Source organism: Bos indicus x Bos taurus, chromosome 22 (assembly GCF_003369695.1).
Source record: "Bos indicus x Bos taurus breed Angus x Brahman F1 hybrid chromosome 22, Bos_hybrid_MaternalHap_v2.0, whole genome shotgun sequence".
NCBI classification, from domain to species: Eukaryota; Metazoa; Chordata; class Mammalia; order Artiodactyla; family Bovidae; genus Bos; species Bos indicus x Bos taurus.
In genome coordinates, this window is record NC_040097.1 from 54449382 (window position 1) to 54472464 (window position 23083).

A 23083-nucleotide genomic window follows, 5' to 3' on the forward strand; every position below is an offset into this window, starting at 1 on the left:
CCCAGTTGTGGTGTGTGGAATCTTCTTTAGTTTTGGCATGCAGCGTCTAGTTCTCTCACTAGGGATTGGACCCTGGGCCCCTGCGTCGGGAGCACAAAGTCTTAGCTACTGGGCCAGCAGGGAAGCCCTGTGGTCTCGCCTGTCTAACTTGTGTTGAGTACTGAGGCTTTTTGCTCTGCAGCTATCTCATGTGGAGACCAGCTGGTCCTTTTTGAGAAGCAGCCGAGTCCTCACTGTGTCAAGCAAGAGAATGGGGCTCCCAGAATAGGTCTGGGTGCTGTCTGAATTAGCATGCCTCTTGCTTTATTTTTTAAGTGTCATAAGCCAAGGAGTGCTATGTCAGCTGGCTGTCTTGTTCTAATTCTGACCCAGAACAGAAAATCTGAAATCTTCTGACTCAAGTCTATAGGTGCATATGAAAGACATTTTTGGATAGATTTACACATGCATATACTTTTTATCAGAGAAGGCAATGGCAACCCACTCCAGTACTCTTGCCTGGAAAATCCCATGGACGGAGGAGCCTGGTAGGCTGCAGTCCATGGGGTCGCTAAGAGTCAGACACCACTGAGCAACTTCACTTTCACTTTTCACTTTCATGCATTGGACAAGGAAATGGCAACCCACTCCAGTGTTCTTGCCAGGAGAATCCCAGGGACAGGGGAGCCTGGTGGGCTGCCATCTCTGGGGTTGCATAGAGTTGGACACAACTGAAGCGACTTAGCAGCAGCAGCAGTAGCATACTTTTTACTGCCTAATAAGGAGAAGGTACAGAGTCAGATGCACCCTTTGAAACAGTCACCCTGATGTGGGGGAAAAAAAGTATCTATGAGCTTAACTTTGCTACCTTGGATGAAATAAGGAATCATTTGCTGCACTTGTGTATATGGCTCTTCATTTACAGCACATTTTCAAAAAGCTCTATTAGGGAAAACCTTGTATGTACACGAAGCAGAATAGAATAATGGTCCCCACCACCCAACTCAAATAATTTCAATCCTCTTTTGTTCTTGTTTGATCTCTTTCCCTCAACACTATTTTTGGCTTGATTATTTTAAGGGAATTTTAAATATTTTATTACTGCCAATAAATGTTTCAATATTTATCCAGTGGGTAAGGACTTAAAAAGAAAGTATAACCACAATACCATCAGGTTGCTTTTATGTAAACCTCATTGAAGCTGTTTTTTGCAAGTAATTTAGAGACTTGAACCCTAAGAAGAAAAGAAAAAGCAAGTTTGTAGTATCTTGAGAATTCTTTTAAATGTGCAGTAATGAATATTGGATAGACTTATTGATAGGAGTCCTGGTACATATGAAAAAAGGGAGGTGCTTGTGTTTCGTGGCCACAGGACTGGAAAAGGTCAGTTTTCATTCCAATCCCAAAGAAAGGCAATGCCAAAGAATGCTCAAACTACCACACAATTGCACTCATCTCACACGCTAGTGAAGTAATGCTCAAATTTCTCCAAGCCAGGCTTCAGCAATACATGAACCGTGAACTTCCTGATAGTCAAGCTGGTTTTAGGAAAGGCAGAGGAACCAGAGATCAAATTGCCAACATCCGCTGGATCATGGAAAAGGCAAGAGAGTTCCAGAAAAACATCTATTTCTGCTTTATTGACTATGCCAAAGCCTTTGACTGTGTGGATCACAATAAACTGTGGAAAATTCTGAAAGAGATGGGAATACCAGACCACCTGATCTGCCTCTTGAGAAATGTATATGCAGGTCAGGAAGCAACAGTTAGAACTGGACATGGAACAACAGACTGGTTCCAAATAGGAAAAGGAGTACATCAAGGCTGTATATTGTCACCCTGCTTATTTTAACTTCTATGCAGAGTACATGATGAGAAACGCTGGACTGGAAGAAACACAAACTGGAATCAAGATTGCCGGGAGAAATATCAATAACCTCAGATATTCAGATGACACCACTCTTATGGCAGAAAGTGAAGAGGAACTCAAAAGCCTCTTGATGAAAGTGAAAGTGGAGAGTGAAAAAGCTCAACATTCAGAAAACTAAGATCATGGCATCCGGTCCCATCACTTCATAGATTGGGAAATAGATGGGGAAACAGTGGAAACAGTGTCAGACTTTATTTTTTTGGGCTCCAAAATCACTGCAGATGGTGATTGCAGCCATGAAATTAAAAGACTCTTACTCCTTGGAAGGAAAGTTATGACCAACCTAGATAGCATATTGAAAAGCAGAGACATTACTTTGCCAACAAAGGTCCATCTAGTCAAGGCTATGGTTTTTCCAGTGGTCATGTATGGATGTGAGAGTTGGACTGTGAAGAAGGCTGAGTGCTGAAGAATTGATACTTTTGAACTGTGGTGTTGGAGAAGACTCTTGAGAGTCCCTTGGACTGCAAGGAGATCCAACCAGTCCATTCTGAAGGAGATCAGCCCTGGGATTTCTTTGGAAGGAATGATGCTAAAGCTGAAACTCCAGTACTTTGGCCACCTCATGTGAAGAGTTGACTCACTGGAAAAGACTCTGATGCTGGGAGGGATTGGGGGCAGGAGGAGAAGGGGACGCCAGAGGATGAGATGGCTGGATGGCATCACTGACTCAATGGATGTGAGTCTGAGTGAACTCCGGGAGTTAGTGATGGACAGGGAGGCCTGGCATGCTGTGATTCATGGGGTCGCAAAGAGTCGGACACGACTGAGCAACTGAACTGAACTGAACTGAGCCAAAATAAAAGTTAGGGTATTTGGCTTAATTACTAGTAGCATTTGCTTCAGTATAATGCCAAAATCTTCTCTACATCCATTTTTAGAAATTCAAGCTTTTAAAAGGATAAAAGTATGTGCTTTGGCTATGTGTATATAGAAATATTTAATCGTATGAAGTATATAATGCAAAAGAAGTCTAAAGATCAGAATAACTCATAAACCTACCTCCCTTCACATAAGCACTGTTAATCTTTCAATGAATTTATTCCTTTTTTTTAAACACTTTATTTTGTGAGATTCCAAAGTCAGCCATACCCATTTTCTTTTCTTAGCTTTTATTTTACTTTATTTTTTAAATTGAAGTAGTTTCAGGTGAATTTACTTCTTTTTTAATATATAAGCTAAATATGTGTTAGTCACTCAGTTGTGTCCAAGATACAAATTCTAAAGTATAAAATTCTAAGTAAAAATTCTGAAGTATAACCTCAACTTTGTAAATGACTATATATATATGCTGCTTTTTCAATGGAGGGAAATTATTGAAATTTACTAGGGAGTTTCATTATACGGAAGATAGATAGGTGACATGCCTCCATAGCTGTTTTGATTTGGTGGTTGTACTTCTGGGCAACAACCAGGTATCTTCTCCAGGTGATTGTTTTTACATCTGTGATGACCTTTCTTGCTGAATATTCATTCTGAGCCAGCTTGTTGAGACTGGCAATAAAACACTGGCAATTGAGGGTTAGAGGGTGGCAGACACCTAAGAAGGAGATGGAAGTTTTGATTCTCAGATTTCATGCCCAGCTTTCCTCCTGATTGGAGATGGGTAACTGTCATGTGACATCTGTCCTTTCATGATATGGGCCAGTCCACCTTGGGAACTGAGAACATTTCACTCTGACCAGAAAGTTCTGCAGTTTTAAAAGTCTGTTAATCTCAAAGTATAAAGGTGCCTCGGCTTTTGGATTCCACTGTATTTATTCATAAAATAACTAGAAGAAAATGGAATAGCATTTTTAACCCAGCTGTACCAGGAAGATAAACTTATAGCCACTGAGGCAAGCCAGAAAATCATCGTCCACAAGACAGATGGGCCCGAATAGCTAAAGAACAAAAGAAAAATAGCCCAGCCAGAAGCAACAGAATAAGTATTAAATGGAATGCCACAACATGGGTAAAAATAAAGGGACAGTGTAAAAGATTAAATGGTTTTCATCCAAAATACTGAGATCCCAAAGATCAGTACACAAAGTTCTCTCTGGAAGTGGTGAGGAGAGATGAAGATAGAAAATCCGAGACATGACATCATTGTGGAGAACAGGGATATCCTCCTCAGCAGTTCAGCGAATGGAAATCCAGTTTATTTTGTCTGCAAGATTACTCGAAATAATTATAGGTTACGGTGGTAAGAAATATTGGTAATATTGCATATTTTCTTTTTTGCTACAGTTTGGTGATAAATAAGAACAACTAAGCACAAAGAAGCTGTTTGTTGCCACTGACCCATAAATTCCCTGCTGGGAACTGTATTCTGAGGAAATAACTCATAGAACTGGGGGTAGAAGAGGAAAGTTAATTTGGGTTAAGCTGTTGATACTAGTAAAGTGACAGATTCAACACACAGCATTCCAGGAATGACTGAAGAAACAATAATACACTTAACACTCTGAATTGCTATATAGCAATTTAAGATAAAAGTCACATTAGTATCATTTCCACTTGGACATGTGTATATAAAATGAGACAATCAGGATAGACAATAATGTACAGACATGGCTCCTAGGTTCATCTTTTTATGGGGGGGGGGCTGCTCCCTGTGGCATGTGGGATCTTAGTTCCCTGACCACGGATCTAACCCATGCCACTGCATTGGAAGCATCAAACCTTAACCACTGAACCGCCAGGAACTGTGAACTTGCTTATTCAGTTCATGCCTCCACTCATTCTTCAGGGATTAACTGGGCATCTCTTATGTTGGAGAAGAAAATGGCAGCCCACTCTGGTACTCATGCTTGGAAAATCCTGTGGATGGAGGAGCCTGGCAGGCTACAGTCCATGGGGTCGCAAAGAGTTGGACACAGCTGAGCGACTTCATTTCATTTTCATTTCATTTATGTGCCGGGCATTGGATTTTTAAGCTGAAAGCCATGTTTTATTCATCTTTGCATCTTCTAGCCCTAGCAGAAATAGGTGGGTGTGTCAGTTGGACACATTGATTTAAGGACCCATTTTCTAACAGAAGGCTTTAGAAATGGTATTGCGTAGGCATCGGGGGTTGCTTGGGTCACCGTACAAGGTGGTTGGTGATTGGTGGAGGGTTGAGTCAGGTGTTGACATGGTCTTCTCTGACTCTGAGGGCACTGCGGGGGGTACCTGGGAAACCATGCGACCGAGGGAAGAGCATTGAGAGGGTGAGCCTCTGGATGTGCCGCTGGAGTCTATTAAATAGACTCTAATATGTTCTTAAAAATCCATTTGTGCCTCCCGCTGTGTAAGCATTTTATGATTGACCTGTGTGGTATTCATTTGTATTCTACCTTTTATACTTTTAGTGCCTTTATAACAGGTTTTAAGGTGGTTCACATTTGTTTAAATGGGCACAAGTTCAGTTGGTACAAGTGCAGGGTGACTTTTATAAAATGCCTGTGTGCTAGACGCTGTCTGAGAGAACACATCTCTCATGCCTGTTTTAGTTACTTTTTTGGCTGCATTGGGTCTTTGTTGCTGCAGGGGCTATTTTCTAGTTGTGGATCGTGGGTTTCTCATTATGGTGGCTTCTCTTGTGGAGCACAGGCTCCAGGTGTGAGGGCTTCAGTGGTTGCAGCCCATGGACTTAGTTGCTCCATGGCATGTGGGATCTTCCTGGACCAGGGATTGAACCCATGTCCCCTGCATTGGCAGGCGGATTCTTAACTACTGGGCCACCAGGAAAGCCCCTCATACCTGTTTATACGTGTGTGTGTGTGTGTGTGTGTACACACCTGCATATGTGAATTGAAGAACAAGAAGTAGGAAAATCAGAGGTTTCTCCCTTTCCTAATTCTTCATTGCTGTTTCCCAGGAGTGGCTACTGAGGAAATGATCTGAATATCTGCACACATGAGAGCATGTGTGTGTTTGTGTCTCTGCTCAGAACTGTGTGTGTGTGTGGGCTGTTTGTGATCTCCAGCAGGTTTTATTTTCTTCCTTGACTTAGAGTTAAGAACATTCTCTAAAGAGAGTCCTTACTAAAATTTTTCTTTTAAGTCCAAATGTGGTAATCGGCCCAGACATAACAAATATTTGAGCAACAGAATAAGCTTTGTAGAGCCTGGTTTTTGTGGTTTTGACCAAATAATTTTTTTTGTTGTGACATTTGAGACTTAAATACACCTAATTCAATAGATAGACTTTGGATTCTGTAGCTTGGTGAGAGAAAAACTCATGCTATGAAATTGTAGTGGATGTATGTGAGGCGTAAATTTAGATTTAATTAAGCCTTCAGTGATAAGTTATTGACCAATAGAAATTATCTTTGTCTTACACTTTTTTTTATTGTTAAATAGCTTGCTTCCAGCCACATACCCTTTTTATGAGAAGGCTTTGTGCTGCCCTGGTGTTTAATGGGTAGATAAACTGTATTGAAGTTGTGTCCTTTAATGTGGCCTTAAATATTAGTAAACCTTTCACAGAATATAATATGTGGAGCAGAGTGTGTTTATGTGGTTCCAGTGGTGTGTATTCATATATATATAGACACACATATTTCTTCATGTAATTGCACTATGTTTACTTAAAACATAAAAGGAAAAATGCTTTAATGAAGTGCCATCTTTACAAATGGTACTTTTGCAGCAAAAACAAAAATGAATAAACAGCCTTTGGCACATACCAGCCAAACAGGTCTGCAAGAGTTAAACAATCTTGGTTATTCTTTAGCTGTTACTGCTGACAAACACTTGTAGCTAGACTTGTTCTTCATAAAGCTAAACAAAGTTAATTACTTCTGACTTCATCTGAGTTATCCTCTGCATCTGGCGTTCCTCTCCTCCTGTACTCTTTTGTAGCAGTCTATGTTTTAAATGAACATCAGGGGCACATAACTTTGGGGACACCTGACCCAGTTACTGAGTTGCCTGAGGCCAGGTATGGCCGTTTTGAAACTTTGCAAAAGAAAAAAATGGAAGACCTTTATGAGGACATAAACCCTCTCCCTATTCCTGAGAGAGGGCTTCCCTGGCGGCTGAGTGGCAAAGAATCCACCTGCAATGCAGGAGTCATGGGTTCGATCGCTGGATTGGGAAGATCCCCTGGAGGAGAACATGCCAACCCACTCGAGTACTCTTGCCTGGAGAATCCCAGGGACGGAGGAGCCCGGTGGGCTACAGTCCATGGGGTCGCAAAGAGTCGGACACGACTGAGCGACTGAACACCTACAAAAATTCCTGAGAGGAGTGAGCACAGTTGTTGAGGAACTAGCCTGCTGTGTTTCCTCTTTGTCTAGTAAAAGGGATAAAGCTATTCTTCTCCGTTTCCTCCAGACTCTATTTCTGTTTGGGATCAATGGACAAGGAGCCAAGATTTTGGCAACAGTGCTGACTCAGTATTCTCTCTTCAGGATGGTTCGGTTTGATTCAGGTGTACACAGTTATAGCGAATGCCTGCTTAGAAACCTTGATTGATTTGGAGGAATCTGGAAGCAGGAGCTGTCAGCACCCCGAAGTATGTTATTAGTCAGTCCGTGTTGAGGTAGCACTCAGTGCTGGCAGCATTGAACACAGCCCGTCGCATCACCAGGGAAACCACATTTAGAGTTGTAAGTGCATTTTTCCTTTGTATGAATAGGATGATGATTTTTTTTAAAATCCCAAATTAATTCTCCTGTGTACTTTTTGAATCAGTGACAGCCAGTAACTCTTGCATGCATTGGAGTGGTGATTTGCAACCTCTCAAAGTAAGTCAGCCCCAGACTTCAGTTTTCAAAAAATGGTAACATGGACTTCCTTAATAGCAGTGATCCTCAAATATTTTTAAAGTAGCAGAATATTATTTTCAAGAAAAATAGTATAGATCCCCACTACATAAAAACAGTGCTTTATTAGTGCAGATTTACTAGAGAAGGTGGCACCGACATTTATTACAAAGCCTTGGAATCGTGAGTATTTATGACCACCACTGCAGTCTCTTTTTATCAGCTTCTGTATCTGTGCAGTTTGAAACAAACATTGGTGTGGTCTGTGGAACCCCTCGGACATCCTCTAAGAAACCAGTTTGAGAGATTTGGGCACTAGCAGCGTTTCAGGTGAATAATGCCAAAAGCAAAGTAGTGAGGGCCCATCCCCTGTCAACCCTTGACTTGCTGTCTCCCAAGCTGCTCCCCTGAGGGCAGGAATCTCTGCCCACTCAGGGCACCACTGGGGACAGCTGGAAGGAGGGTGGTGGGGATTGGGGGAGGAATTGGAGGAGGGGGCTGAGGGCAGAACTAACCACAGAAGGACTAACCACCTGGACTCCCAGCAAGCTCAGGGTGCGCACAGTTTTGCTCTTCACCTTAGGAATCCTGCACCCAACTGAAGGATAGGTTCTGGTCTTGCTGGTTACAGTTCTAATCCCTCTTTTCCCGCTTCTATCCCAACTTCTCCCAGAGTTCCTTCTTTGCCCTCAGTTGATTCTCTTGCTATGCTTTATCTTTCTTTCACTATTCTATTCTGTTCAGTTGCTTAGTTGTGTCCAACTCTTTTGTGACCCCATGGACTGCAGCATGCCAGGCTTCCCTGTCCATCACCAACTCCCGGAGCTTGCTCAAACTCATGTCCGTCAGGTTGGTGATACCACCCAACTATCTCATCCTCCATCATCCCCTTCTCCTCCTGCCTTCAATCTTTCCCAGCATCAGGCTTTTTTTCCAATGGGTTAGTTCTCCGCATCAGGTGGTCAAAGGATTAGAGTTTCAGCTTCAGCATCGGTCCTTCCAATGAACACCCAGGACTGATTTCATTTAGGATGGACTGGTTGGATCTCCTTGCAGTCCAAGGGACTCTCAAGAGTCTTCTCCAACACCACAGTTCAAAAGCATCAATTCTTCGGACTGTAACTTTCCTTATAGTCCAACTCTCACATCCATACACGACTACTGGAAAAACTATAGTTTTGACTAGACGGACTTTTGTCAGCAAAGTAATGTCTCTGCTTTTTAGCATGCTGTCTAGCTTGGTCATAGCTTCTCTTCCAAGGAGCCAGTGTCTTTGAATTTCATGGCTGCAGTCACCACCTGCAGTGATTTTGGAGCCCAAGAAAATAAAGTCTGTCACTGTTTCCGTTGTTTCCCATCTATTTGCCATGAAGTGGTGGGACTGGTTGCCATGATCTTCATTTTCTGAATGTTGAGTTTTAAGCCAGCTTTCTCACTCTTCTCTTTCACTTTCATCAAGAGGCTCTTTAGTTCCTCTTCACTTCTGCCATAAGGGTGGTGTCATCTGCATATCTGAGGTTATTGATATTTCTTTGGCAATCTTGATTCCAGCTTGTGTTTCATCCAATCTGGCATTTCTCATGATGTACTCTGCGTATAAGTTAAATAAGCAGGGTGACAATATACAGCCTTGACATACTGCTTTCCTGATTTGGAACCAGTCTGTTGTTCCATGTCTGGTTCTAACTGTTGCTTCTTGACCTGCCTAGAGATTTCTCAGGAGGCAGGTAAGGTGGTCTGGTATTCCCATCTTTTGAAGAATTTTCCAGTTTGTTGTAATCTACTCAGTCAATGGCTTTGGTGTAATCAATAAAGCAGAAGTAGATGTTTTTCTGGAATTGTCTTGCTTTTTTATATGATCCAACAGATGTTGACAATTTGATCTCTGATTCCTCTTCCTTTTCTAAATCCAGCTTGAACATTTGGAAGTTCTTGGTTCATGTACTGTTGAAGTCTGGCTTGGAGAATTTTGAGCATTACTTTGCTAGTGTGTGCTGCTGGTGCTAAGTCGCTTCAGTCATATCCAACTCTGTGCGACTCCACAGACAGCAGCCCACCAGGCTCCACCATCCCTGGGATTCTCCAGGCAAGAATACTGGAGTGGGTTGCCATTTCCTTCTCCAATGCATGAAAGTGAAAAGGGAAAGTGAACTCACTCAGTCGTGTCCGACTCTTAGCGACCCCATGGACTGCAGCCTACCAGGCTCCTCTGTCCATGGGATTTTCCAGGCAAGAGTACTGGAGTGGGGTGCCATTGTCTTCTCTGTGCTAGCATGTAAGATGAGTGCAATTGTGTCGTAGTTTGAGCATTCATTGGTGTTGCCCTTCTTTGGGATTGGAATGAAAACTGATGTTTTCCAGTCCTGTGGCCATTGCCAAGTTCTCCAAATTTGCTGGCATATTGAGTGCAGCACTTGAGCAGTGTCATCTTTTAGGATTTGAAATAGTTCAACTGGAATTCCATCACCTCCACTAGCTGTATTTTTAGTGATGCTTCCTAAGGCCCACTTGACTTCGCATTCCAGGATGTCTGGCTCTAGGTAGTGATCATGCCATCCTGGTTATCTGGGTCATGAAGATCTTTTTGTATGGTTCTTCTGTGTATTCTTGCCACCTCTTCTTAATATCTTCTGCTTCTGTTAGGTCCATACCATTTCTGTCCTTTATTGTGCCCATATTTACATGAAATCTTTCCTTGGTATCTCTAATTTTCTTGAGAAATTAGCCACTGACTTAATTATTTATTTATTGTCTGACTCCTTTTATGCATCTAGAGGGTTTTTTTCTTTTAAAGTGTGTTTTCCCCAGTTAAAGTTATTAACATGATGAGTTTTTAACGGTTGTGTTCTTTCTTTTTTATAACTTATTTTGACTTTGTTGGGTTTTCCCATTATGGCACGTGAGCTTAGTTTTCCATGCAGGATCTAGTTCCTCAGTCAGAGATTGAACCCTGAGCCCTGTGGTGGGAGCATGGAGCCTTATTCACTGGACCACCAGGGAAGTACCTGGAGGTTTACTTTTTTTTAAACCTCTTTATTCCTCAACCCTGAGCACAATACCTGGCACATAGTAGGTGGTCAGTAAAAATTGGAGTGACTGATTTTTCATAAAGGGGATCATAGCTGTTGGGTAACACTCCTCTGCAGACTTGGTTAAAAGCTTTTGGTGAGAAAGGAGTTTCTGGCCCTGTTGTTGCATATTTTGAGGAGAGTTATGGTTCCAAACAGAAGCAGTGGAGCTGTATTTACCATGGGCTGCTTTCTCCTATGCCCCAGACATGCATAGGTCTTTCTTTCCTTAGTTCCCGGTGCAGTTTATATCTGGCTATATTTTTAGCAAATTGTCTTTATGTTGTAATGGTCTTTAAAAGTCTCCCCACTTGTGTGTAAACTTCTTCCCCAAAGGCATGGGCTCATTAATAACATAGTGACTGTTGCATGAACAACACTATTTCATACTCATTGTAGTCTTACTCTGGGCCACATACTGTGCTCAGCTTCACCTGTGTGATCCTCAGGTCAGCCCTGCGAAGTAGATATTGTTGTCTGTCTTATAGATGAAAAACGGAGGCATTGAGAGGTCAAGGCAAAGACAAGGGGTATTCGTTAGCCAGGGTTCCACCAGGGAAACAGATCCAGTAGAAAATACACGTGAAGGGATCTTTGCAAAGAATTGGCTTCTGTGCAGTTGTGGGCCTGGTTCTCAGGCATTGGCTCAAGTAGCTCTCTACTCACAACACTGTTTTTTCAGAGAAGCCTCAGCTCTGCCCTTAAGGCCTCTTAGTGGAAGCAGGCCCACCCAGATTATCTAGGTAATCTCTCTCTCACTTCAAGTCAGCTGATTGTGAAGTGTCATCACCCTTACAGAAGACCTCACAGAAACATTTAGATGAGCAGTTGACTCACTGCCAAGTTGAGACACCACAAAGGCCACCACAAGAGGTCACACAGGTAATGAGTGGTTGATTCTGACCCAGGTGTCACTTCCTAAGTCGATAGTTGTGCAAAATGTGGGATTCCTGATTCATCAGTCTGTCCACACGGGAGACACTCACATTCTATACCTATATGAATAGTATATTGATTTCTCTGAGCAGCCTCCACCCTTGTCACTAGTGATTTTGAAATAAAAAGAGGAGGTGGTTTGAGTGATGAATGATGACTAGCCTATTGAGTTTCATGCCATGTGACTACCATTCTGAACAAAGCTGTTAGACCAGCTGTCACTGGCTTGTCCTCTAGCCTGGCCATGGGACTTGCAGGCGGTCTTCAGTGGGAACAGAGATCAGATGCCCCTTTAGAGAGCGAATGGGAAGCCCAGAGATGCCGAGTGGTGGAGAAGTAGTAGTTAGTGGAGAAACAAACTGCCGTCAGCAGAGTGGACGCAGCTAAAGCAGAAGCTGGTGGACTCCCAGAGGTTGCCATTGTTTTAGAGTTCTCCAGGGAAACACAGCCAGTGGGGTGTGGGTGATGATGGGGGTGCAGGGGAAGGAAGGAGGTTTATTTTAAAGAAGTGGTTCTTATGAGTGTGGACACTGGCATGTCCAAAATCTTCAAGGTGGGCTGGCAGATCAGAGACCCAGGGTAGAGCCAGGGCCATGGCTCAAGTCTGAAGGCTGTGTACCGGCAGAATCTCCTCTTGATCGGGAAGGATCAGTCTTTAGCGCTATTCAGGCCATTGACTGATTGGATGAGACCTACCCACATTGTGGAGGGCAGTCTGCTCTGCTCAGAGTCAACCAACTTAAATGTTTATCTCATCCAAGTCCCTCACAGAAAAATCCAGAGTGTGTTTGCCCAAATATCTGGGCACTGTGGCTCAGCTGAGTTGACACATAAAATGAACTGTCACAAGGGCCCTAGACTGTCATACTCCCGCTGAAGTTTTCCTATGCTTGTCTGTGCTAAGGTCCCGGAGCCCATTTCTGGGAAGCTCACAGAACTTGACTGTCACCAGTCAGATCAGGCTCAGTTATTGCACTGACCGTGGGTCCAGCCGCTGGCTTCTGATGTGAGTGTGGAATGATGTATCAGCCCTGGTTCTTGTCCAGGGCCAAGATAGTCTAGGTGGTGGGCTAAACTAGTATGAAAATTATTAATTTAATCATATTAAAAAGCAGAGACATTACTTTGTCAACAAAGGTCTGTCTAGTCAAGGCTATGGCTTTTCCAATGGTCATGTATGGATGTGAGAGTTGGACTATAAAGAAAGCTGAGCGCCGAAGAATTGATGCTTTTGAACTGTGGTGTTGGAAAAGACTCTTGAGAGTCCATTGAACTGCAAGGAGATCCAACCAGTTCTTCCTAAAGGAGATCAGTCCTGGGTGTTCATTGGAAGGACTGATATTGAGGCTGAAACTCCAATACTTTGGCCACCTGATGTGAAGAGCTGACTCATTTGAAAAGACCCTGATGCTGGGAAAGATTGAGGGCATGAGGAGAAGGGGATGACAGAGGATGAGATGGTTGGATGGCATCACTGACTCAATGAACATGAGTTTGGATGGACTCCTGGAGTTGGTGATGGACAGGGAGGCCTGGTGTGCTGCGGTTCATGGGGTCACAAAGAGTCGGGCATGACTGAGCGACTGAACTGAACTGAACTGAATGGCAATAAGAATTCACCATAAGGTGAAGCCAGTGTAGGCTGACTCCCCTCCACATGGACCTTCAACCTCTGGGCTCTGCACATCACCGGTACCCATGGAAAAGTTACCCTAGATCATTAGATTGTTGCTGAGAAAAATTATATGAGTGGTGAGGGACCCTCTGTCTGTCTCTGATTCTCTGGCACACAGAAAATGCGTGGATCAGACATCTTTGAAGTGTTGCCCTCAGAAGGAAGCAGAATGGCTGATTATTTTATGTCGGAGCTCTGTGACAGAAAAGACTTGTGCCTGTTTTTACCCCAGGTGGCAATTTAATACAAGGAGCCTTCCTATGAGTGCCTCCAGCCCGCAAGATAATAACGTATTTTGGATATTGACAAAGAGGGAAGTTAGCCAAGTTCGCCCTTTGACTCTCAGACCATCCTTGAAACTTGTGCTTTACAGTCTGATTCTTTTGTGAAGGATGTTATTTTTCCCCTAGTGGCTCATAGTAGCGTTTCGGTATAAGACAGGGCTCCTTCGTCATTTAAAAGCCGGTCATCTCATTCTGTGAGCAGAGGAGCTGTGGTCACGCCTGTCTCCCACCCTCACTGGGTGCTTGGTCACTACAGACCTGCATGTAAATGACAAGATTCCCTTAAGTACTCACCTTCCTTAGCTGCCTCCCTGCAAGAACCATGATCATTTTCCATGCTTTGATCCAAGTTCTGTCTGGTTCATTTTGTTTTTATTTGAATGTTTTTAACTTCGGCTGCACTGGGTGCTTTTGGTGCAGGGGCTTCTCTTGTTGCCTGGCAAGGCCTTGCTAGTTGTGGCACTCGGGCTCTGGAGCGCATTGCGCCATGGCATGTGGGACCTCAGTTCCTGGACCAGGGATCAAGCCCGCATCCCACGTTGGAAGGCGGATTCTTAACTTCTGGATCATCAGGGAAGTCCCTCTAGTTCATTTTAAAGGTGTAATATCTTTTGCTTCCACTTTCACAGTAGAGATTGAGCAATCTCTCTTTCGTATTAGGGATTGAAAAATCAAAGCTCCAAAGGACTTCGATTCCTTTTTCTACCGGGGCAAGCAGTTTGCAAATGGCTGTGAACAGGCACAGTCAGGAGAGTAGAAAAAAAATTTTTTTAAAACTTTCCTAAAAGGGTTAGAAGACAGTTCACAAGTTTCCTAAGAGGCTACAAAGGAAACCAGTAGAGAAGCAGTTTTTTTTTTTTTTTTCCAGTTAAAAATCAAAGGATACTACATGGTACCACAGAGCTCCTGTTTCCTTTTAACCGCAATCTGTTGCTTACTTTCTTTTCTATTTTGGCTGTGCTGGGTCTTTGTGACGGTGTGCGGACATTCTCCCTGTAATAGTCTGGCTTTTGGGCTTAGTTGCCCTGTGGCGTGTGAAATCTTTTCCCCTGACCAGGGATTGACTCTGTGTCGCCTGCATTGGAAACATGGAGACTTGACCCCTGGAGCACCACAGAAGTCCCTGAACTTAACATTTTGAGCAGCACTGTTGAACCCAGTACAGATCCCCGTGAACTTAGGTTCTGTTTGGTCCCAGCACTTGAATGCTCTTCTTCTGTTTTTCACTGTGTGATGGTGATTTAGTACAAAGCCCATTTAGTCCACATGGGCTCCAAGCTCTTGGGTTTGTTTTTCAACATGGCAGGCCTGGCGTTGCAAACCCAGCTCTCCTGACCTCAAGGGCGGGCTCCCTGGGATAGCTCTGGGCCAGGTGGAGTTTGTCAGGCATGGGGGGAAAGTTGTCTTGCCCCTGGGGTTGCCTGTGCCGAGAGGTGAGCGAGGCTTTGAGGGTAGCGTGGCTGATGGTACCAGCTCTGTTGGAGATACTGAGTGTGGTTTATTGAAGCCTTGGGCGGTGGCAAGGCCCAGCCTGTGGTGCTTAGGGTGTTCTTCCTCTGTCTTGATTCCTCATGTGGGCCCTGGATTTCAGTACATACACCCATCCCTTCTTGGAGGGAGCTCCCACCTATCAGAAGCTGACATGTATGTCCTGGGTCCTTGCCCTGTCACGTGGGTTTCATCCCCGCAGTACTGGTGAGGACACGAGGCCTCGGGGACTGAGCCGTGTGCTCAGCTCCTGCAGAGAAGCAGCTGGGCCCAAATTTGAGCCCACGGAAGCCCCACCCTGGAGCCATCTCTCAGCCAGGCTTAGAGTCATCCATACAGGCTCCTTGTGACCACTCCAGCCTCAGAATCGTACCTGCGTTTCCACATAGTGAATAGGGCAGGAATAGTGCTCCTTGCCAGTGGTAAAGAACCCGCCTGCCAGCGCAGGAGACATAGGAGACATGGGTTCAATCCCTGGGTCAGGAAGATCCCCTGGAGGAAGGCATGGTAACCCACTTCAGTATTCTTGCCTGGAGAATCCCATGCAGAGGAGCCTGGCGGACTATTGTCCGTACGGTTGCACAGAATCTGATATGACTGGAGTGACTTAGCATGCACGCACAGTGCTCTTGGCTCCTAGCTTTGCTTAGGCTCAGATACTCTCTTTTTTTTTCCCTTTTAAAATATTTTTACTTGTTTATTTAGCTGTACCCAGTCTTAGTTGCAGCATGTGGGCTCTTAGTTCTCTGACCAAGAATTGAACCCAGGACGCCTGCATCGGGAGTCTTAGCTGCTGGATCACCAGAGAAGTCCCTCAGGTACCTTCTTATGCATGTTATTCCCAGCTTACAGTTGGTACTAAAGGCAATGATAGGAAGTGTGGGTTTTTATAGCTTTGCTGTATTGATATATTAACACTTTGTCTCATATGTCATTTCACAGAGGAAAAATCCTGCCTGTGTAGATAATGAGTTCATGGCAGAGGCTGTGGGGCTGGGGGATACCTATGTGAAGTTGTGGGTCTGCGTTCTGAGTCTGTGACCTGCTCTGTGACCCTTGGGGGAGTCATCTGAGTTTGGCCGCCACCTGTGAAAATGAGGGCATCAAACTGGGTCACCAGCTCAAAGATGCTCCGGTCGTTTGTAAACCAGAACTCAGTGTCACAGTGAAAAGGACACGATAGGGTTTCTTTCTGAAGGTTCTTCATCCCTCTGTTTACTTTCGTTCTTTGAGGATTACTCTTTCTTGTGCAAGAATATAGTCTTTTCAGAAAATGTGTATTTCAGCCACATGGTACTTTATTTATTTTTGGCTTCTCTGGGTCTTCACTGCTTTTGCTTGAGCTGTAGCAAGTGGGGGGCTAATCTCTAGTTGTGGGGTGTAGCCTCTCGTTGCGGTGGCTTCTCTTGTTGCAGAGCATGGGCTCTAGGCACGCAGGCTTCAGCAGTTGTGGCTCGTGGGCTTTGTTGCTGCACAGCATGTGGGATCGTCCCAGACCAGGGGTTGAACCTGGGTCTCCTGCATTAGCAGACGGATTCTTAACCACTGCAACACCAGGAATATAGTCTTAAAATAGATCTGTGAAGAAACATTTCTGTATTTTTATTTACAGAGAGATTCTTCACAGAATGTATGTTTCCTTCCTCATATTGGAGAGGTTCCAATGGAAAACATATGCTATTTACACTGGTTGTCCAGTGTTGAAATAAGAATTCTAAGGGCCTTCCCTGGTGGTCCAGTGGTTAGGACTCCACACGCCCAAGGCAGGCAATATCCCTGGTCAGGGATCTAAATCCCACATACTGCACGGTGTAGGGAAAAAAAAGAAAACTAAGTACCCTAAAAGTAAACAAAAACTTCTGCCCTATATTGGGGGAGAAAAATAGAATTTATGTCATTTTACTACAAATTTTTATCTCCAACATAAAAATAATTGTCCTTCTGACATGCTGTTGAGTAAATCTTGGTGTGTTGTTTTTTTTTTTTTTGCCTGTTGTCAAGCTGTTCTAAGCATACCTCCAGAATAAACATCTATCAGCTTAGCACTCGGGAGATGAGAAGGTAAGGTGAAGATTTCTCACCGGCAGAGAAATTATCACAGGACGGTGTGTTACTTAGAATTTACTAACATCGGGGCATAGAAATCACAGCCGTAATACTTCATAATCACACAGCACCTTTCACTTGAGATTCTGAAGAGTGTTATAGACCAGGCTGGGAGCTGTGACAGTCGTATTAAACCCTGTGCTTGGAAGGCACTGACAGATGAGGTTCGAGAACGAGAGTCTGGACACCGGGGAAGGTGTCCATTCCTAATATTTTTCCTGGTCTATTCTTAATGTTTTTCGCCTTATGGTTGATCACAGGATATTGAGTATAGTTCCCTGTGCTAACAGTAGGCTCTTGCTGTTTATCCATCCAGTACATCCGAGTCTGCATCTGCCAACCCTAAATTCCCAGTCCGTCCCTCCCAACCTCCCCTCCGCCTTGGCACCTGCCAGCGTGTCCCTGGCGGTTGTGTCCCTGATTGTGTTTCATAGGTAAGTTCATCTGTGTCCTATTTTAGACTCCACATGTAAGTGATATCACATGGTATTTTTTTCCTCTTTCTGACTGCACTTAATATAAACTCTAGTTTCATTCATGTTGCTGCAAATGGCATGATTCCACTCTTTTTATGGGTGCATAGTATTCCACTATATATATGTAGCACATCTTCTTTATCATTCATTTGTTTGATAGACATTGAGGTTGTTTCCATCATTTGGCTGTTGTGAATAGCGGTGTGTGTATCTTTTTGAATTAGAGTTTTATCTGGATATACGCCCAGGAGTGGGATTTCTGGATCATATGGCGACTCTATTTTTAGTTTTTTGAGGAACCTCCACACTATTCTGCATGCTGGCTGCACCGACTTACCTCCTACCAACAGCATAGGAGGGTTTCATTTTCCCCTTTCTGTCTCCTTTCTCTCTCAGCCTTCTACCTTGGCCAAAGGCAACAACTGTTACTAGCTTCATGTGTGTTCTATATATATATTGGCACATACATTTGTATATACCCATATCTTTATGTATATTCTTTAAAAAATAGTCTTGTTTTAAAAAACTCCAACTATATTGTACATATTGGTATGGACTTATTACATCTTGTTATGAACTTTGCTTCTTTCATTTAGAAATGGCTCCTTATTGATCATGTAAGAACTCTTTCTATATGACATCGAGAGAGTGTTCTGGATAAGCCCTGGCACTTGAAGACGCCTCCTTTTCAGGAGTCTGCTTTTCAGACTTTGCAGGAGTCTGGAATCCCACGTGTGATGTCTTGGCTCTAGCACTGCAATTACACGGGCTTTACCTGGTGGGCCTCGTCAGGGGAGCTGCCCTCCCAGAACCAGCCTGGATTTGGAGCCTGGAGGGAGTTAGAGTCTGTGCTCTTCCACGCGTCTGCATTGCTAGTCCCCGCGCCTTCACCCCAGGCCTCCTTACCCACGGGCCCTGGCCACGACCCTCCCCAGGCACCTCTGCGGATACCTCCTTGTGAAAGGAGGGGCTTGAAGACACTCTACTCTGACTCATCCTTGGGACTTCTCCATTGGTAACCATTTTCCCCAACCCCTTGGCAGTGAGAGGACCATCTCTTCCTGCCACCTACACAGATGTGACCTTCCCTCGCCTTGTGCTATTCCATAGGGAAAAGTGTCCCTGTTTCCCCTGTTCTGCCTCTGGCTTATACAGTATTCCCCTCTGTATCAGTGGGGGATTGGGTCCAGGACCTGCTGTGGATACCAAAACCCGTGGGTGCTCAAGGCCCACAGTGGATCCTGCTATTCGCAGGTTGCACATCCGTGGCTTCAGCCAGCCATGCACTGAGTACTATTTGTTGTTGTTGTTCAGTCGCTAAGTCAGGTCTGACTCTTTGTGACCCCAGGCTCCTCTGTCCATGGAATTTCCCAGGTAAGAATACTGGAGTGGGTTGCCGTTTCCTTCTCCAGGGGATCTTCTTGACCCAGAGATCGAATCTGAATCTCCTGCATTGGCAGGTGGATTCTTTACCACTGAGCCACCAGGAAGCGCTGAGTGCTATTTATCATCTGCCATTGGTTGAACTCATGGATGCTGAAGGCAGAATGTACTGTCACAGTAAGTCAATAAACTCTCAATTGTTATTTTCAGTTTGGCTTCTTCTCCTAATTGACCTCCTTGTCACCGGATAGCTCAGCTCTTTATACTCTTAATGAGCAATTTGGTTGCTGTTCAGTTGCTCAGTCCGGTCTGACTCTTTGTGACCCCATGGACTATAGCATGCTAGGCTTCCCTGTCCTTCACTATCTCCCAGAGCTTGCTCAAACTCATGTCCATTGAGTCGGTGTTGCCATCCAACTTTCTTATCCTCTGTTGTCCTCTTCTCCTGCCTTCAGTCTCCCAGCATCAGGGTCTTTTCTAATGAGTTGGATCTTCATCAGTTCAGTAGCTCAGTCATGTCCGACTCCTTGAGACCCCATGGACTGCAGCACACTAGGCCTCCCTGTCCATCACCAACTCCCAGAGTTGACACAAACTCATGTCCATTGATTTGGTGATGCCATCCAACCATCTCATCCTCTGTCGTCTCCTTCTCCTCCTGCCCTCAATTTTTCCCAGCATCAGGATCTTCTCACATGAGTCAGTTCTTCACATCAGGTGGCCAAAGTATTGCAGTTTCAACTTCAACATCAGTCCTTCCAGTGAATATTCAGGACTGATTTCCTTTAGGATGGACTGGTTGGATCTCCTTGCAGTCCAAGGGACTCTCAAGAGTCTTCTCCAACACTACAGTTCAAAAGCATCAATTGTTTGGTGCTCAGTTTTCTTTACAGTCCAACTGTCACATCCATACATGACCACTGGAAAAACCATAGCCTTGACTAGACGGACCATTGTTGGCAAAGTAATGTCTTTCCTTTCTAGTATGCTGTCCAGGTTGGTCATAGCTTCTCTTGAAGGAGCAAGTGTCTTAATTTTATGGCTGCAGTCACCAATGGCAGTGATTTTGGAGCCCAAGAAAATAAAGTCTGTCACTGTTTCTGCTATTTCCCCGTCTATTTGCCGTGAAGTAATGTATTTGGATGCCATGATCTTCGGTTTTTTAAATGTTGAGTTTTAAGCCAGCTTCTTCACTCTCCTCTGTCATCTTCATCAAGAGACTCTTTAGTTCTTCTTCACTTTCTGCCATAAGGGTGGTGTCATCTGCATATCTGAGGTTATTGATATTTCTTCGGCAGTCTTGATTCCAGCTTGTGCTTCATCCAGTCCCACGTTTTGCATCATGTACTCTGCAGAGAAGTTAAATAAGCAGGGTGGCAATATACAGCCTTGACGTACTCCTTTCCCAGTTTGGAACCAGTCTGTTCTTCCATCTCCAGTTCTAACTGTTGCCTCTTGACCTACGTTTCTCAGGAGGCAGGTAAAGTGTTCTGGTATTCCCATCTCTTGAAGAATTTTCCACAATTTGTTGTGATCTACACAGTCAAAGGCTTTAGTGTAGTCAATGAAGCAGATGTTTTTTTGGAATTCTCTTGCTTTTTCTTTGATCCAGTTGATGTTGTCAATTTGATCTCTGGTTCCTCTGCCTTTTTTAAATCCAGCTTGAACATCTGGAAGTTCATGGTTCACGTACTGTTGAAGCCTGGCTTGGAGAATTTTGAGCATTACATTACTGGCCAGCAAATATGGAAAACTCAGCAGTGGCCACAGGACTGGAAAAGGTCAGTTTTCATTCCAATCCCAAAGAAAGGCAATGCCAAAGAATGCTCAAACTACCACACAATTGCACTCATCTCACACGCTAGTAAAGTAATGCTCAAAATTCTCCAAGCCAGGCTTCAGCAATATGTGAACCATGAAATTCCAGATGTTCAAGCTGGTTTTAGAAAAAGCAGAGGAACCCAAGATCAAATTGCCAACATCCGCTGGATCATCGAAAAAGCAAGAGAGTCCAGAAAAACATCTATTTCTGCTTTATTGACTATGCCAAAGCGTTTGACTGTGTGGATCACAGTAAACTGTGGAAAATTCTGAAAGAGATGGGAATACCAGACCACCTGACCTGCCTCTTGAGAAACCTGTATGCAGGTCAGGAAGCAACAATTAGAACTGGACATGGAGCAACAGCCTGGTTCCAAATAGGAAAAGGTGTACGCCAAGGCTGTATATTGTCACCCTGCTTATTTAACTTATATGCAGAGTACATCATGAGAAACGCTGGGCTGGAGGAAGCACAAGCTGGAATCAAGATTGCCGGGAGAAATATCAATAACCTCAGATATGCAGATGACACCACCCTTATGGCAGAAAGTGAAGAGGAACTAAAAGGCCTCTTGATGAAAGTGAAAGAGGAGAGTGAAAAAGTTGGCTTAAAGCTCAACATTCAGAAAACGAAGATCATGGCATCTGGGTCCCATCACTTCATGGGAAATGGATGGGGAAACAGTGGAAACAGTGTCAGACTTTAGTTTTTGGGGGCTCCAAAATCACTGCAGATGGTGACTGTGGCAATGAAGTTAAAAGATGCTTACTCCTTGGAAGGAAAGTTATGACTAACCTAGACAGCATATTGAAAAGCAGAGACATTACTTTGCCAACAAACGTCCGTCTAGTCAAGGCTATGGTTTTTCCTGTGGTCATGTATGGATGTGAGAGTTGGACTATAAAGAAAGATGAGTGCCAAAGAGTTGATGCTTTTGAACTGTGGTGTTGGAGAAGACTCTTGAGAGTCCCTTGGACTTCAAGGAGATGCAGCCAGTCCATCCTAAAGATCAGTCCTGGGTGTTCATTGGAAGGACTGATGCTGAAGCTGAAACTTCAGTACTTTGGCCACCTGATGGGAAGAGCTGCCTCATTGGAAAAGACCCTGATGCTGGGAAAGATTGAGGGCAGGAGGAGAAGGGGACGACAGAGGATGAGATGGTTGGATGGCATCACCGACTTGATGGACATGGGTTTGGGTGGACTCCCGGAGTTGGTAGATGGACAGGGAAGCCTGGCATGCTGTGATTCATGGGGTTGCAAAGAGTTGGGCACGACTGAGCGACTGAACTGACTGACTTACTAGCGTGTGAGATGAGGGCAATTGTTCAGTAGTTTGAGCATTCTTTGCCAATGCCTTTCTTTGGGATTGGAATGAAAACTGACCTTTTCCAGTCCTGTGGCCACTGCTCTATTTTCAAAATTTTTGGCATATAGAGTGCAATATGAGAAATTTAGGGTATTTCTAATGTCTTGCACTTATGAACAACACTATAGGAACTGTCTGTGCCCTGTGCTGTTTAATGAAGATAAAGATCATGAGTGGAGAGTGCTTGATAGAACCATTTATACCACTCCCATGATGTTTGTGAGAGGAGGTTTCTTTATGCTTTTATGGACTCCTTGCCTTTTTCAAGCTTTTGCATTTGCCAGATACCTGAAGAAAACAGTATCTCAGAATTTTAATGTTATTTTAAGTGAGGCTAAGCATCATTTCATATTCATAAAAATAGTTCATTTTTTGGCCTGTTTTGTTTAGTAGGTGTTATTGATTTCTAGGAGTTGTTTATATATTAAGGAGATTTGCCTTTCATAATTAGTCAGTTGTTCTTTATTTATGATGTTTTTTTCTGGTTGAAATTTTTCATTTTTATGTGGAAATTTTTTATTTTTATTCACGGACATGTGTAACCATTGCCATAGTCAGCTCTAGAACATTTTTATCAAAAGAAACCCCATACCTTTTAATTGTCACCCTTTCAATTTCCCATTCTTTTCTCCCAGGTCTGGGTAACACCCATCTATTTTCTGTCTCTATAGATTTCTCCTAGTCTCAACATTTCACATGGATGGAATAATATAATGGATATTTTGTGACTGGTTTCTTTCAATTCAGTTCAGTTCAGTCGCTCAGTCATGTCCCACTCTTTGCGACCCCATGAACCACATCACACCAGGCCTCCCTGTCCATCACCAACTCCCAGAG

At 43.9% G+C, this 23083-nt stretch overlaps 1 protein-coding gene across 2 annotated transcripts in view; it reads left to right on the forward strand.

Annotated features, from left to right (window-relative positions):
• Positions 1 to 23083, forward strand: part of OSBPL10 (oxysterol binding protein like 10) — a 343241-nt gene that overhangs the window by 162639 nt on the left and 157519 nt on the right. The gene's annotated exons all lie outside the window — the stretch shown is intronic.